Genomic DNA, 17,607 nt, shown 5'->3' on the forward strand with positions numbered 1-17,607 from the left:
AAGTGGAAGATGTGAATGATGTTATTGATGATTGAGAGGAATGTGTTGCAACCTTGGGGCTTGTGTAGTTCGATACCTTCTACACTTTGAAATTCGGGACAAGCTGAGGCTCCAGGTGGAAAGCAACAGTTGTCTCCATGAATGTTGGGATATGGGATACATTTGTCATGTGTGCCCGGCTAGTTCAACTGGTAGATCAAAGGCTCTTAATCTCAGGGTCGTGGGCTCGGCGCATATTGAGTGCAGCATCTTTCAAACAAATAACCACCAACCTATTTTCCTTTGAAACTGGCACACGACGGATATTCACCACTCATTCAAAGCACTTCCATGTCACATCTCTTTCTGTCTCACCTCCAGCTCTCTCCGCCCTTCCAGGAGCTGTTTGACACACACAGTCAGTTAGTGCGAACGTAATACACAACGTGATCGGTTTACAGATAACAGGCTAAAGAGACACCAGGATCTTCCTGATTCCCCCAGGTACTGATTACAGGAATGTGCCCAGTGCCGATTATCCACAGTCACACGCTCCTTCCAGTCTTGTCTACGTTGTTCAGCTTTGAAATTTCTCGTATTTTCGCACTGGATTTCATTGTGAAGAAAGCAGAGCTGTGATAAGCTTATATTGTTCAGCAGATGTACTGCAAGAAGTTACATAACAGGCTGATGATAACAGTGCTGTTTGGTCGCGGTGAGCTCCAGTGAAGGATTGGCACCATTAATGTGTCGTTCATTTAGTCTCGTGACAAATCTCGTGCTATAAATGACAACTCGCTGAATTTGCTCCGTGTTTTGGTTTCAAAAGAGCTGAATACAAGGTAAGAAAGTACATCTCGCTAGAGTGGGTTATGAAATGGCAGAATGACTGTGAAAGAAGCACCCGTGCTGTTGGGAAACATAAAATTATACAAAGTTACAGCATAGAAAGAGGCCATTCAGCCTCGATGAGCTGATGTGCTGCTTTTAAAGAGTAGTTGTGATTGGTTGATCCATCAGGAGTGATATTTTTGTCAATGCAAACAGCAGGGACCAAAATTTGCCCTTCTCCCACCCATATTTTTCTTGGCACCACCAACCCGATGGTCAGAGCTTTTCAAACAGCCCTTCTCTTGTCCTTCTTTCACTCCGCTTCTGTCTTTGCTCCCGATATGTTCCAAGTGTGGAAATTTCCAGCTCTGAGGCGAAACTTCAACTGATTCTGGTAGAGCTGCTAAATGTTTTCAATCAATAAGTAATTAGTACTCATTTTGACAATTTCACAAGATCAATAAATTCGCATTCCCTGACCGGGAATCGAACCCGGGCCATGGCGGTGAAAGCGCCGAATCCTGACCACTATACCACCAGGGAAGCTGATAAGCTCCTTTCAGTTTGGATTATTGACGCTGCTTTTATCCATGTTTCTATTTTAAATGGAATGAATTCTTCAGTCAATGATAACAACGGTTTCTGTGAACTGGGACATGAAATTGACAGTGAAGTGAAATAGCCCCACAAGCTGCTCGTGTATAACTGTCAATTTCCAAAACCCTCCAACCTCATCACTGCAGCTCCTGTGAAACTGACAAGGGAACACACAGCAGACATTCATGACTGAAAGTAACGGAGACACATCCAATTCAAAACACTTTCATGTCGCATCTGTTTCTGCTTCTGTCCCTGCCTCGCCTCCAGCTCCCTCTGCCCGTCCAGCTCCCAGGTCATTTAGCTGCTTGATGCAGACACAGTCAGTTCATGAACCCAAGCATTCCCTGGAAAGCAGGGACAGAGAATGTGGGACCCAAGGATTTTTAGAAAGAATGCGTTTGCAGATTACATGGTAAAGATAATCTGGGATCTCATCTTCCTGATTCTCCCAGATACGGATTACAGGAATGTGCACAGTGCCGATTATCCACAGTCGCAGGCTCCTTCCAGTCTTGTGCAAGTAGGTGAGATTTGAACCCACTCGCAAGAGTGGATTATAAAATGGCAGAATGAGTGTGAAAGAAGTGGTGTTGGGAAATATCAAATTATAGAGAAGCAAAGAAAGAGGCCATTCGGCCCTGTGTGCTGCTTTTAAAGAACTCTGAAGAGTTATATGGAATCGAAATATTAACTCTGTTCCTTTCTCCAGAGATGTGGCCAGATATGCTGAAATTTTTTCCGGCGTTTTGTGTTTTTTTTGTTCAGATTTCCAGCATCTATATTATTTTGCTTTTATCCCTGGATTCCTAGCCCAGCGACAATACCACTGCGCCAATGCCGACCACTGAATAAGAAAATACGGACATGTTTGTACGTGTTTTCTCCTTTTTAAATGATATCTCCTTCGACGGCAGGATTCGAACCCTTGTGTTCATTATTAACAACAAATGTAAATTATTGAACATTCACTCACACTTAAATGAGCAAGCTTGGATAATGTTTTTCCCCAGTTTCAAACCGCTGCTCTGCCACATGTGAAATGACCGTGACCCCCACTGCCCTGCACAAACCCTGCGCTGTAAAGATCCCAATGGAGCTGTCTGGAATGTTAAACGGTGACGTCATGCAGCAGCACTTTGGGTCTTTGTTTTGAAGAAATGGAATTCGGCTGTTCTCATTAGGAATGCTGGAGACAGACTGATCAACAATGTCATCATCAAATGGCACAGCTCAGTAAGAGGCCCTAAGATGGAAGCAAAATACTGAAGATACTGGAAATCTGAAATAAAAACAGAAAGTGCTGGGAAAAACTCATCAGGTCTGGCAACATCTGTGGAGAGAGAAGCTGAGTTAACGTTCTGAGTCCGTATGTCTCTTCTTCAGAGTCATGCCGACTCGAAGCATTAACTCTGCTTCTCTCTCCACAGGTGTTGTCAGACCTGTTGAGTTTTTCCAGCATTTCCTGTTTTTACTACAATGTGAAGCCCTTCACCTCATCGTATCTGTGCCAGCTATTTTTAAAGAGCTAACCAATTCGTCTCAAATTCCTTCTCTCTTTCCTGAAACCTGAGTTTTCCCCCTTTCAATCATTGTCCATTTCTCGCTTGAAGAAGGAGTTTCTGCAGAATCCATGCTCAGTTTGCTTTAGTTAACAAAGTTTCCCTGACACAATGACATGAAGAGTTGGACTAGGATTCCTTTTACAGTTTTTGATACAAACATTATTTATTTATTCAATTGATTTCATATCGAATTAGAAAAGAACTTTACCCTGATCAAACAGGTCATCATTATTTCTGAGCTGATATCTACAATCTAATTCCATTTTCTCTACAAACTGGAGAGCTGGATTCAGGTTCCAGTCTCTGGAGGAGTGGGTCCGAATCCCTACGCTCCCAAATTTTCAGTTGCTTCCCACTTTCGGGCACGTTAGGAATTCCCTTTGGGTGAGCAAAAGACAACTCCAGTTTAATACGGGGAGTGGGGTGGGTTGTGGTTCTTTATTTTGGCAGGGTGAACGAGGAGAGACAATGTCAATAGAAATTGCTGTGGGAGAAAGGCGTGTGAGTGGAATTGGTTTAGTTGCTCTTCCTGAGAGCCAGCATAGACACGACGGGCCGTACGACTTACTTCATAGTCATCTCTGATTTGATATGAACATGCTTTCCCTCAGAAAGTGCTGTTAGTCGCGGACGAATGTTGAGGGCGATGGTACTGACATCCATCGGGGTTTCCCCAATGTTGGTTTGCTGACTGCGGTTCTCGTTATTCCCGATTTTAACCAGGTGCCAACAGAATTAGTTATCGGATAAATGGAAACAAACAAAAACTCCCGCGCTTCCATCTGCAAGGATTTGCAAAATCTGCATATGGAAATGGAACACAACTGAGCCGGTTTGGTGACATCCTTTCTTTCTGGCTGTTTGTCTCTCGTTAGGCCTCTGTCGCTCTCGGTTTATGTGTGTGTGTGTTCCTGTGTGTGTCAATGTGCTTCAGTTCCTCATTTTTACCGATCCACACTTTATTCACCTTAGTTGTGTGGCTTCATATTAAAATCGTAGAGAGAAAAGAAAAACAGGTTTAAAAGGTTCAGGAGGAATTTTCTTTCTGTATTTCTGAGTGGAGACTGTTCAGTTATTAAGTGTCCGTATGTTACAAAGCGGAGGGCGATTGAAATTTTCACTGAGCAACATTTAAACAGACAGACACCGAGCCCATATGTTTGAGTGGTTACGGCAATTAACACATCGAGAGAATGATTTGTAAATACAAATATTCCAAACTGAAATCCCTCGGGCATTAGAAACTGTATTTATTCTCGAAGCTGTTCCACGTGTGACATTTGCAGCTCTGATGTGAAACTTCAACTCTCACTCCACTGATTCGGGCGGAGCTGTTGTGCGTTTCGGTTTTCAATCAATAAGTAAATTAGGCCTGTTTTAACAGTTTGTACCAGATCACTAAACCTTCATTGCCTGGCCGGGAATCGAGTCCGGGCCACGGCGGTGAAAGGGCCGAATCCTCACCTCGAAGTCACGAGGAAAGCTGTCTATAACTCTTGCAACTTGCTTTATCTCCGCCGCATTTGCCGTTTTTCGGGTACTTTCACCAGAGATAAGTTTCTCCTACAGAACTTTATCATAAATGACAACATCGTGCAATGACAGCCACTGTTTTTAAGGGGTGAGCTGCAGTGAAGGGTTGGCACCAATAAAGTGTCGTTCAACTGGTCTGGTTCCAAATCCTGTGCTGGAATTAATGAAAAACTTTGAAATTGCTCAGTGTCTTGACTTCAAAAGCGAGAATGTAAGAAAGCACATTCCCCCAAGCGTGTAATAAAATGTCGGAATGACTGGGAAATGATGCTGGGAAAAATAACATTATAGACAGTTCCAGCAAAGAAAGAGGCCATTCGGCCTGGCGCGCTGCTTTCAAAGAGATTGATTGGTCAGGAGTGATATTTGTGTCAGTGTGAACAGGCAGCAGTAAAATCTCTCACATAACCACGGCAGACATTCATCACTGAAAGCACATCAAATTCTGCCGTTTTCATGTCGCATCTTTTAATTGTCTGTTCTCCATCTCAGACATTTCCAGGTCTATCATATATCATCAATGCGGAGTTGTCCTGTTCCTCATTCCACTAGGAGACTTACTGTGAATAAGACATGGCAAGTGGCTCCATAGCTCAGTGGTTAGAGCACTGGTCTAGTAAACCAGGGGTTGTGAGTTCAATTCTCACTGGGGCCTGCATGAGCAGTATGAAGTTTGGTGGCAAGGTCACTTTTGAGCAGAGCACTGTAAAAGGGTATCAGAAGGTTATGTGAGTGGCCAACAAAATGGCAGATAGGATATAATGTAGATAGGTGTGTGAATATGTTCATTTGGTCGTAAAAATTAGAACAGCAGAATGCTTTTGAAATTTGTAAGTGCTGATGTTCAAAGAGACTTGTGCAAGCAACGGAGAAAGCGAGCATGCAGGTACAGCAAGCAATTAGGAAGGCCGATGGCAAGGGGTTTGTAATAAAGCAAGGATAAAGAAGTCTGTTTTGGTGAGACGGCATCTAGAATCCCGTGTGCTGTCTTCATCTCCACATTTATAAAATAATATACTGGCAGTGGAGACGGTACAGAGAACGTTCACTAAATTGGTCTCTGGAATGAGCTGGTTGTCCTACGATGAGAGGCTGAATAAATTGGGCTTTTATTCTCTGGAGTTTAGAAGAATGAAAGGCAAACTCATTGAAATCTATAAAATTCTGAGGGGACTTGATAGGGTGGACACAGGGATTGTTTCTGCTGGCCAGGGAGTCTAAAACACTGAGGCACTGTCGCGGGGTAAAGGGCCAATAATTTAGGGCTGAAATGAGGAAAAATTACTTCACCCAAAAGGTTGTGAATCTTTGAATTGTCTACCCAGAGGGTTGTGGATGTTCCATCATTGAATACATTTAAGGCTGGGATGGACAGATGTTTGGTCTCTCGGGGAATTAAGGGATATGGGGAACGGATAATGGAGTTGAAGCCCAAGATCAACCATGATTGAATTGAATGATGGAACAAGCTCGATGGGCCGTGTGGTCTACTCCTGCTCCTATTTCTTGTGATCATGTGTATGATAAAGACAATAATTCATGTTATAATAAAAACAGAAAGTGCTGGAAGTTCTCAGCAGGTCTGACAGCAAATGTGAAAGGAGAAACAGAGTGAAGGTTTCAAGTTTAATGTGACTCTTTTCCAAACCATAAATTGGGTGCGAGTTACGACATTTTGCACAACATCGAGACAGTGAATGGATCCCAGGCGGTGAAAGCACAGAATCTGAACCACTAGGGTGTTTCTATAGCATACATTTTGAACGAAGTTAGCTTCCAACTGAAGGTTTAATGGTTTAAGACAACTTAGACTCCCTCTCTTCCTGCGTCTACTTATATCACTGACATGGTTCTGCTGTGTGCCCTTTGGCTACAAGGAAATCTTGCCCAAACTTTGCCATTTCTGCTATTATTCAGTAAGTTCCCACACAAATGGATTTATAAATATTCATTTAAAATAAAGCGAGAAAATGGAGGAAGCATGTGAAGGAATGGCAATATATTTCCAAGTCAGGATGGTGAGTGACTTGGAGGGGTACTTCCAGGTGGTGGTGCTCCCATGTGCCTGCTGCCCTTGTCTTTCTAGATGGTGGTGGTCATGGGTTTGGAAGGTGCTGTCGAAGGATTCCTGCAGTGCATCTTGTAGATGGTGCACACTGCTGTCACTGTGCGTCGGTGGTGGAGGGAGTGAATGTTTGTGGATGGGGTGCCAATCAAGTGGGATGCTTTGGTGTCAAGCTTCTTGTGTTTGTTTTTAGGAGCTGCACAAATCCAGGCAAGGGGAGAGGACTCCATCAGAATCCTGACATGTGCCTTTAGATGGTGGACAGGCTTTGGGGAGTTAGGAGGTGAGTTACTCATCGCACAATTCCCAGCCTCTCTGATCTGCACTTGTGGCCACAGTATTTATATGGCTAGCCCAGTTTAGTTTCTGGTCAATGGTAACCTCCAGGATGCTGACAATGCATTTATGATACATGATGCAAGTATTCCAGCTGAAGAATTTTAGATAAATGAATTTATTCAGTGACAAAGAATACCGCATGAATGAATTAAAAGGGTCAAAGCCTCGACTCAAACCCGTTTCATTGTCTTGTGATTAAAGTGATAGAACCCTACCCTCTGCTGGCACCTCACCGCCACTACAGGCGGTGCTGTTTGCCAGCCTCAGAGAAGTTCAGTTACTGCATGGCTGCATTTGAAAACATATTGACGAATTGTGAATATGGAGCAATACTGTGTGGGATTGAAGTTTGCAGCAGCGTTCGCTCTTTTAACACCTGACCCTGTACATGAACTCTCTCATCATTCCCCATTGGAGGTATTGGCTGGAGCTGGTTGTTGAAAGTTATTTCAGAGTGCAATGTGCACATTTGGTACTGTTATCAGACTCTAATCTCATTCAGAATGGGAGTAGTTAAACTTTGCTGTATTCTGTAATTCCTCTGCAATACATTGTCAATGTTCAACCCGACACATTGGATCTTGTTAAAGCTTTTTTTACCACTTATGTCTCCAAGATAATGTTCTCCATTCCTCACATTCTTGGTCCTAGGGGGGAAATTATACATATCAAACACAAACAATATACGGGAGATAATTTATTTTCACATCTTTACAGCCTGGTCAGAGAATCTAAAACATGGGGAACGGCCTCAGGACAAGGGGCCGAACATTTTGGTCTGATATGCGGAGAAATTACTTCACTCAAAGAGTTGTGAACCTTTGGAATTCTCTACCCCAGAGAGCTCTGGATTCTCCATCCACTTTAGTTCGGGATTGGCAGAGTTACAGTGTCTCGGGGATTTAAGGGATATGGGCAAAGGGCGGGAACATGGAGTTGAAGCACAAGTTCTGAATTACAGAGCAGATCGACGGCCATTCCGCCGACTCCTGCTCCTGTTCTTGTGTTCCTGTAAGAATCAATGTTAACGGCTTCCCTGCTTTCGAGAGTCTGCTCCATAGATCGAACACCCAGTGGAATATTAACCTGAACTTTCCAGGTCCATTAGAGGCAGGCTGGAAGGCGGCAAGGCTGGCACTATGCCGGGGAAGGCGTCAGGAAACGTGGAGAGAGGGAATCTGTGTCCGTCCCAGGGCCTCATTTGCTTTTCTCATTGTTGAAAGATAATCAACTCTTCTCAGACAGAAACCAGTTTATTTTTTCTTTTTCTATACCGGTTTTTTTTTCTATATGTGATATTTCCTTCCTTAATTCCTTATCTAAATGTGGCAACTTTTGAATTCCTCTCTGAGGAATGTTATCCATTGCCTTTTTGCCCATTTTACACGCATTTAAATCCGCCCATAGCTTACCCTGATCAGATGTGCACTTATTATCTTCATTAGCCTTTTCCCCCACTGCAGTTTTAAGCATTGATCTTCTGGCTTCATTTATTATCATTTTAAACTAATGCGGAATGAAACAGAACAGTGTGGGATCCTAGCGTTAATATCCTTCCAGTCCGAATACAATCCCTGTAAACTTACAATCTGGAATCTGTCAATCAACTAATTCCGATTCCCTTGCAGTCCTCCATCTGATAGTGGCGATATTTCTTCCAGGGTCCCATCCTTTCCAAAGGAATTGTTTAGAAAGCCTGCAGAAATCCAAATGCATCACATCCACTGTCTATCTTGCCCCATGAATCTCCTTTTGCTCACGTTCAAAGTGATCAGTCAACTAGATAAGCAAGTCCTTTCCTTCATGGACACTTACTGGCTCCTTCTCTCCACATGCCCCATAAAAACTTTCCGTTCTTACGGGTTTACGAGGGGGAACTCATGGTCTGTGATTTCCTGGCTCACTTTTGCGAACATTTTACCGAAGAACAATAAACGATGCATTTTATTTTATCTGCTCGCCAGGCGTCTTTGCAGAATTCAATCATTTTTCACAGATTTATGACAGAACCTGCAGATTTCTCGCTTATTTCCATGAAAATCCTCGGATGCATCTTATCTGGGCCGTGGAGTGATTCACCTGAATTTCCACAGCTCTTCATCAACCATGCTGGTGCTAACGTAATAAATGTAGCAATTTATCCCTGAAAGGCCTATGATCTCATTTGCGGATCAAATGTACATATTAACTGTTCCCTCTTTCATAGAAGATTAAACAAAAATACATATTTACTACAATTATATCCCGGCTAGCATCAGTTGTGTTGCCCTCACTCGATCATATTTTCGCACTCCACCTATGTTATTTTCTTGTAACAACAACACAAATATATTAGCGTTTTCTTCCCTTGCCATACCCTGTTTGAAAGGAGATTTGTTAAAGTTGTCCTGAATCATGACAGTCCGGACAGAGTAGGCAGGGAGAAAGAGTTCCCAATGGTGGAAGATTCGAGAACAAGTGGGCACAGATTTAAGATAATCTGGAAAAGAAGCAACGGCGACATTTAAAAATAAACTTTTTTTCGCGCAGTGAGTGGTTAGGATTTGGAGTGGACAGGCTGAGTGTGTGGTGGAGGCAGATTCAATTGATGCTTTCAAAAATAAATGGCATCATTTTCGGAAAAGGGAAAAAATGCTGGGGGAAAATAATGGAGCTAGGTCAATTGCTCCTTTAGATGGTTAGCACGGGCCAGACAAATGGCCTCTTACTTTTCTGTAAGAATTCTTCGATTCTATGATTGATATCAGAAACAGTAAATTAAATCAGCATTTTCACAGCATCTGCAATAGCAAGGTTTGTCCAGCAGATGGAACCGAAACCGTGATTGCTCAAATTGCGTGAGGCCGACATTTCTCAATGGTTGCTGCATTGGCCCTGTCTCCACTCATATCAAACTAGACCCCGTGCCTGTTTAAATAACACTAGGTCGTGTCATTGATTAAATTAGAGGAGGTCATGTCCCACTTATTTCTGTATTCGGCCTAATCTCTACTGTTAGCATACTCAACCAAGGCCCTCTTTCTGTTCTGTGAGACACTATCACTGATGACTGCACGGAACCATGCCTCAGCTAATATCACAAAACTTCATGTCCCAATTGTTAATGCCTTGTACAATGTCCCCCTTTGTACTAAACTGGAACATGTGCCTGTGTGCATTACACGAGGCTTTCCCTCAGTTATTACTTGAGTTGACCCTGCCATGTTCATATTAAGCCAGAGGAAGTAACAGTTAATGCTGCACAAGTCCATGCGCTGTTTATATAACACGATGTCCTGTCTCTGTTGTTATTGCTGACAGGCTGGTTAATAAAGCATATGGTATCTGAGGCTTTATAAATTGGGGCACAGAGTTCAAAAGCAAAGAGTTTTTCGAACACTGTTAAAGTCTCAGCATGAGCATTTGCGTCCAGTTCTGGGCACCACACTTTAGGAAAAGTGTGAACGTATCAGTGAGAGAGTAGGAAAGATTCACGAGAATGGTTCCAGGGATGAGGACCTCCAGTTAAACTGGTAGATTAGAGGAATTGGGAGTGCTTTCCATAGAGAAGAAAAGGTTGAGGTAGAATTTATAGATGTATTCAAAATCTAGATGTGTCTGGACAGAGTAGAAAGTAGAAAACGGTCCAATTGGTGGAAGGATGGAGAACCAAGGGGCACAGATTTAAGGTAATTGGGAAAATAAGCATCAGCGACACAAGGAAACTCTTTTTCTCATGTAGAGAGTGGATAGGACCTTGAATGGACTGCGTGAAGATGTGGTGGAGGTCGTGACAAACGAGGCATTCAAAATGGAATTGGATAATTATATGAAAAGGAGGGAAACATCTGGCCTACGGGGAGCAGACAGAGGGTGGCAGGAGATGAACTATTCCTTCACAGTACAAGAACAGTAAGAACGAACGGAAAGGCCTTTAAGTAGTGATAAAACTACGAATATTATAGGGTTTTATGTTGATATGAAATAATATTTATGTTATCTTTACAGCTCAGTTTGAGTTTCTGCTACTGAGGCTATGTAGATTTTAGGCTGGGAGCAGGAACTGGTGTTATTGCCTTAATTACTTTAAGGTACCGAGAAGCCTAGGTTCAATGAATTATATTTGTTTTATTTGAATTGTGCAGTTGAGGGATTCTTTGTCAGTTTCAAACGGATAAACAAAAAAGGTGAATTCAGCAGCTTTAACTTAACACGACACCTCATCTTAAAACTAAATGATCTATGACTTGGTTCAATTGATGAACCATATCCGTAGAGCAGAAGATCTGTATTGGAGGGCAGCCTTTGTCTTGACATAACTGTAGGAAGTGTTATTAACATTTACTAATAATGTATCGTATCACTGGTATGGTGCTAAAACAAGTGTTGACGTGGCTATATACGATAAGTTGTATTATTGATAAGAATATATAACATTGTTTGCAATAGCTCTGTATTTACAGGGGTGTGTTACTTGCTCACAATTGAATATACATCCGGGGGCCCAGGGAATAAGAGATGCAGATTTGTCTTCAGTGTTCATGGCTTTAGATACAGAGATGAAGTGACACCAAATGAGCCTCACCCCAAGCCAATGAAAGAGGTTAATTTTGATTCTTCCACAAATAAAGAAGTACTATTTGATAGCCATTGCAGACATGGCTGCAGGAGGACATCAAAGAGCATTTTGGAAGGACATGAACAGAAGAAATGGTGGAAGGATGGCTCTGCTAGTTAATGATCATTTAGCAGAATAGAGAGGGATGACCAAAACTCTTGAAAGCAGGATGGTTTGGTGGAAACGGTTTGGATAGAGATGTAAAATGGGAAAGTAGAGAAATCGCTGGTAGGAGTCGTGTGCAGGCCTTCTAATCGTAACCACATGGTAGCACAGAGGAAGAAATAATGGGAACTTGTCGGAAAGGCACGATCATAATCATGGGAGATTTTAAACTACGTATAGACGGGGAAAGTCAGATGGGCAAAGGTAGCCCAGATGAGGAGCTGATAGAATGCTTCCGGGATTGTTAGCTTTCGAGAGAGCAGGCTATATCAAACCTGGTATTGTGCAACGTGATTGGATTCATTAATGGCCTCATGGTGAAGGCGCCCCTCGGTGGCAGTGACCATCGCATGATTGAATTTTACATTCTGTTTGGGGGAGAGAGGAGAGAGTCCGAGGCTGTGTTTTTAAGGCTAAATGAGGGCAATTATGAGGGCATGAAAGCAGAACTGACTAAAGTGAATTGGCAAATTAAGTTAATGGATAGGTCAATAGAGAAGTAATGGTAAACATTTTAGGGCATATATCAAGATACACAGGATAGATACATTCCAGCGAGTAAAAAAAATGTCCAGGGGACAACACACCATCCTTGGTTAACTAGAAAGGTGAATGATAGTACCAAACTTAATGAAAACAAATATATGATTGTGCATTGATAGGTGGAATGCCAGTAGATTGGGCAGAAGAGAAGGAACAGCTTCAGATGACTAAATGTTAAATAAGGAGCGGAATAAAATAAAATACAAAAGAAAGTTAGCCACAAATATAAAAACAGATGGTAAGAGCTTCTATGAATATTTTTTCTGTAAAGAAACGAGTTACCAAAGTGATCGTTCGCACCAGAGAAAGTGAGTCTGAAGAATTGTTAATGGAAACCACGGAAATGGCAGATGAATCGAACAGGTACTTTGCATCAGTAGTTACTATAGAGGATACAATTAACATTCCAGAGGCAGCTGCAAATCAGGAAATGGAAGGTAGGGAGGAAGTCAGGAAAATTACAATCACCAGTGAAGTGGTACTGAGTAAATAGTTGGAGCTGCGGGCTGACAACTGCCCGGGTCCTGATGGACTTCACCCTGGGGTCTGAAAAGAGGTGGCTAGTGAGATAGTTGATGCATTGCTTTAATGTTTTTCCAAGCTCACTAGATTCAGCGGAGGTCCCTTTAGTTTGGGATAGAAATGGGAAGGAGACAGGAAGTGGGAAACTGCAGGCCAGTTAGGTTGACATCTGTTATGGGGAAAATATTAGAAGCTACTATGAAAAAAAGCTGTAGCAGATAACTTTGATAAGTTCAAGGTAATCAGGGAGAGCCAGCATGATTTTGAGGAAGTAACATGGCCTGTGGATAAATGGGAACCGATGGATATACTGTAGTAAGGTTAGCAGAAGGCATTGGATAAAGTGCCACATCAAAGATTATTATGGAAGACAAAAGCCCATCGTATATTGGGTAACATATTAGTATGGATAGAAGATTGGCTGGCTAACAGGAATAAATTGAATTTTCAGGTTGGCAAGGTGTAACGAGTAGTGTGCCAAAGGACTCAGTGCTAGGACCTCAACTGTTTACAATTTGTATAAATGAGTTGCATGAAGGGATGGAAGGGATTGTTGCCAAATTTGCTGATGACGCAAAGATAGGTAGGAAAGTAAGTTGTGAAGAGGACATAAGGAGGCTACAAAAAGACATGGATTGGTAAAGCGAGTGGGCAAAGATCTGGCTAACGGAGTATAATATTAGAAATTTGAAATTGTCCATTTTGGCAGGAAGAATAAAAGAGAAGCATATTATCTAAATGGTGAGAGATTGCAGAGCTCTGAGATTCAGTAATCTGGATGTCTTAGTGTGTGAATCACAAAAGGCTAGTATGCAGGTACAGCAAGTAATTAGTAAATAGCAAGTTATCATTTATTGCAAGGGGAATTGAATTCAAAAGTAGGGATGCTCTGCTTCGGTTATACACAGCACTAGTGAGACCACATCTGGAGTACTGTGTGCAGTTTTGGTCGTCTTATTTGTGGAAGGATGTAAATGCGTTAGAATCAGTTCAGAGAAAGTTTACCAGACTCACACCTGGAGTGGGCAGTTTGTTTTATGAGGAAAGATTAGACAGGCTAAGCTGGAGTTTAGAAGAGTAACAGGCGACTTGGTTGAAACATGTAAGATTCTGGGGGTCCTTGACAGCGAGGGTGTACAGAGGATGTTTTGTCTTATGGGAGAATCTGGAACCAGGGATCACTGTTTAAACATAAGGCGCTGCTCCTTTGAAACGTAGATGAGGCGATTTCTCTCTCTCTCTCTGGGTCGTGAGTCTTTGGTGCTCCCTTCCTGATAATATTGCTTCATAAATTTTACTTGATCCATAAATACCACTTATTGGGAACTTTTTAGGTCAGGCACAATAAAATACTCCATTAATTTCAATCAAGAATTTGGAACGAAGATATGTTAACTAAAATGGTTTTATATCTCAAAATGTCCTAAACTTTACAGGCCTCCTTCTGTGCTGCAAGCATTCCACGATTTTTATATCACAAGCATTAACTCAAACTGGCATTTACACGGCATTGACTATAGCAGCATTTGTCCAGCAGATGGCAGTGAAGCCGAGGTTGCTTTACATTAAACAGTCATTGTGTCAATTGATACCGCAATGGGCTTTATCTCTGTTCAAATTAAACTAGACTCCGTCTCTGATCATATCACAGGGTCATATTTCTGATCATTTTACAGCAGGTCATGTCTATTTGTTTCCTTACTCAGCCCAATCTCTGTTGTTGATATACCTGATCCGGGCCCTCTTTATATTATATCAAACCTTCTCTCAGTTATGACTGCACTGAATCATCTCTCGGCTAACATGACATTAGGTCATGTCTCAATTGTTACTGAACTTGGCCCTGTCTCTTTTAATACTAAACTAGAACATGCTCATGTTTGAATCACACGAGGCTGTGTCTCACTTTTTACTCTGCCACGTTCATACTAAACTTGACAATGGCACAGTTAATGCTGCGCATATCAATTTCTCTTTTTATATCACACAATGTCCTTTCTCTGTTACTATTGTACTATGCCAAGTCTCTCTCATTGCTGCACTTGTCCATGTTTCTATTGATATTAATCTAGGTACTTGGTTAGGACTGATTGCACTAGGTCTTATTTTAATTTATATTGCACAAGGTCCTTTATCAAGTAAAACTGCACTAGACCCTGTGTCAGTTTCCTTGCACTAGATTCTGTCTCCTTTATTACTCCGTCAGTCCATGTCTCTGTTCAAATTACACACGCTACTGTCTCATCTGTTGCTGCACCCTGCACTGCCTCACTTTATAATCCACCAGATCACATTTCTATTTACGTTACACTAGATCATCTTTCTGTTCATGTCAAACTATGTCATGTCTCTGCTGACATTCCGCTGGACGTTTCCTTGCATGTGTTTATATTGAAATAGATTTTAGTATTCAGTGCAGACCATGCCTGTGATTATATTACACAAGGCCACGTCTATTACTAATACGCTGGACCTTGTCTCAGTAATTTCTGAACTTGACCCAGTTTCCTTTTCTATTATTGAAGATGTTGTAGCAATAATTTGTGCACTCCGCCCTGTCTCAGTATTACTGCACCTGACCCTGTCTCGGTTTATATCCAAGTGGATCCTATCATAATATTACACCATTTCCTACCTCAGTCATATCAGTGCCTGGCCCCATCTCAGTTGTTCTGGAACTATACCATGTCTCTTTTTGTATTACATACGGCAAAGTCCCAGTTCTTTCTGCGCTGGAGTAATGGTCCCTATATACAGCACTAAGCTTTGTTTTAGTTGTTGCTGCACTACTCCATGGCTCTGCTTATATTACATTAGCCCTATCTCTGTTTGTACTCTACCAGACCATGTCTCACAGGCTACAGAAGATGCAGTCGCAGTTATTACTGCACTAGACCCTGCCTTTTAAATGCTAAACTAGACCCCTTTTCCGTTTATATTTCACGAGTCCCAATCTCTATTACTATTTCAGAAGACCATGCCTTAGCTTAAATTAGGCTAGATCCAATCTCAGTTATTACTGCGCTAGACTGTGTCTATGTGAAATAGAGAGATAATATAAATAAAGGTGATGAGCTAGAAAATGGTCCCTGGCCTTGGCCAAAAATGAGCGGCATGAGATCGGCGGCCAATTCATCACGGATCATATGTCACCTGTTCTGTATGTTTTCATGAAGAGAATCATTCTTCACACTTGCACTGTAATTCCTCAAAGATAAATAATTTACCTTCACCATATTTTTGGCATTTCATATTCTCTTATTCAAATTGTGGCTGCCGATCTTTTAGTACAGAAAAAAAAATAATTGGTCGCATTTTCTATGCGGTACCATTGTGTAGGAAGTCATGGCATCCTGGTCATTTCATTACTAAGATGAAGGTGCCAATCCCCAATCTCTCGCTCGCCCCTCTATCTGATGCAGCGCATAACTCACTGTCCGACTGTTTGTCTGTCCGTCTCTCTCTCTCTCTCTCAGACACACCCACACACACACACACCTCACCGTCTTTCTGCAACTCCAGTGAATGTGTTAACACCCCAAAAAGAACAATTCATATATTTCAACTGAAGATCGTTTAATATTGTAACTATTTATTAATAACCATTCTGCTGTGTGCTCTTGTTTATAAAGTGATTTCAGACTGTCTATGTAATTTCCCAGCTAGAGTTATCTGTCTCAGGTGATCAGGTGGAATTGCAGCACCTCGAGAATAAGGGCAGCTTATTGGCAAATGATAACATTAGCATCTTACAGAAGCTCCTTTCTATACCACGAGTCTGTGATCATTTGTGGAAGCAAAGCGGACAAATTGAAACTGTACCTGTTGTGAGGTTAATACAACTGTAATTCTCTGATTGATTACTCCGAGGGATGGAAAGGATTGAAACATTCCTTGATCTCCAGGGAATTTTCACTCTTTGTTTCTGCAACCTTTGAGTGTTACTTCCACTCTTTCCACTACAACTGCACTAATCCTTTTCGCACTGAATACTCTGCTCCTATGCTGTATGTTCCATGTAAAGAGTCAGACCCTTTGTAGCATAAACAGATGCAGGGTCGATGTATTATCAACAGACATATGGGCTAGTGCAGCAATAACAAAGATAGGACCTGTTGTAATGGAAGGAGAGATAATCTAGTACGGTAATAACAGAGACAGGGCCCGGTGTAAAGATAGAAGAAACAAGTCTTTGTTTAATGATAATGGATACAATACTTTGCACAATGATATCCGAAATAGGTACCAATGTCTCACTAACTGAGGACTGTCAAATTCATCAATGTTAGAAACATGTCATTGTTGAAAATAGATGGGAACAATGTTCCCATAATAAGAGCAGAGTATTCAATTGGATCGAGAAGCAGGTTATTTTCTGGCTAGAACAGTGGCGGGACTGGAGTGTAATAATTACCGAAATAGGAGGCAATGCACTAAGAATGGACTCAGAGCCCAGTGTGATTACAGCAAAGACATTGTTTAATTTTAGTGTAACGAGGACAGTGTTCGATCCAATACTAACAGCCGCAGGTTGCAGTGTTTTACTGAACACATCACTGAATCCAGTGTGCTGAGAGCACCATCGGTCTCTAGTGCGCCAAAACCGAAGTTAGGGTGTCATACATTAGTGCCTGTGATTCCGAAAACGTTGCAAATAGTTTGCCGAATAACAGAATCAAGGACCATTGATCTCTGAATGGAATAAGGTTTGCGATGGGAACTGTGAACAGATCATGTCCGTATTGAATACTTGGCAGCACTCTCACTCCTGGGTCAAAATATTTGGGTTCAAGTCTCCCTCCAGTAAAAATCCTACAACTCTCTCCCTAACAGCACTGTGGGTGTACCTACAACATATGGACTACAGTGGT

At 41.9% G+C, this 17,607-nt stretch overlaps 2 non-coding genes across 2 annotated transcripts; one reads left to right on the forward strand and one right to left on the reverse strand.

Moving 5' to 3' along the window:
- Positions 1-1,281: 1,281 nt before the first annotated feature.
- On the reverse strand, positions 1,282-1,353 carry trnae-uuc (transfer RNA glutamic acid (anticodon UUC)). The gene has a single exon. It is a non-coding gene; the product is annotated as a tRNA-Glu (tRNA).
- Positions 1,354-5,087: 3,734 nt separating this feature from the next.
- On the forward strand, positions 5,088-5,160 carry trnat-agu (transfer RNA threonine (anticodon AGU)). Its single transcript has one exon. It is a non-coding gene; the product is annotated as a tRNA-Thr (tRNA).
- Positions 5,161-17,607: the final 12,447 nt, after the last annotated feature.

This window comes from Cetorhinus maximus, chromosome 23 (assembly GCF_964194155.1).
Source record: "Cetorhinus maximus chromosome 23, sCetMax3.hap1.1, whole genome shotgun sequence".
In the NCBI taxonomy this organism is placed as follows: Eukaryota; Metazoa; Chordata; class Chondrichthyes; order Lamniformes; family Cetorhinidae; genus Cetorhinus; species Cetorhinus maximus.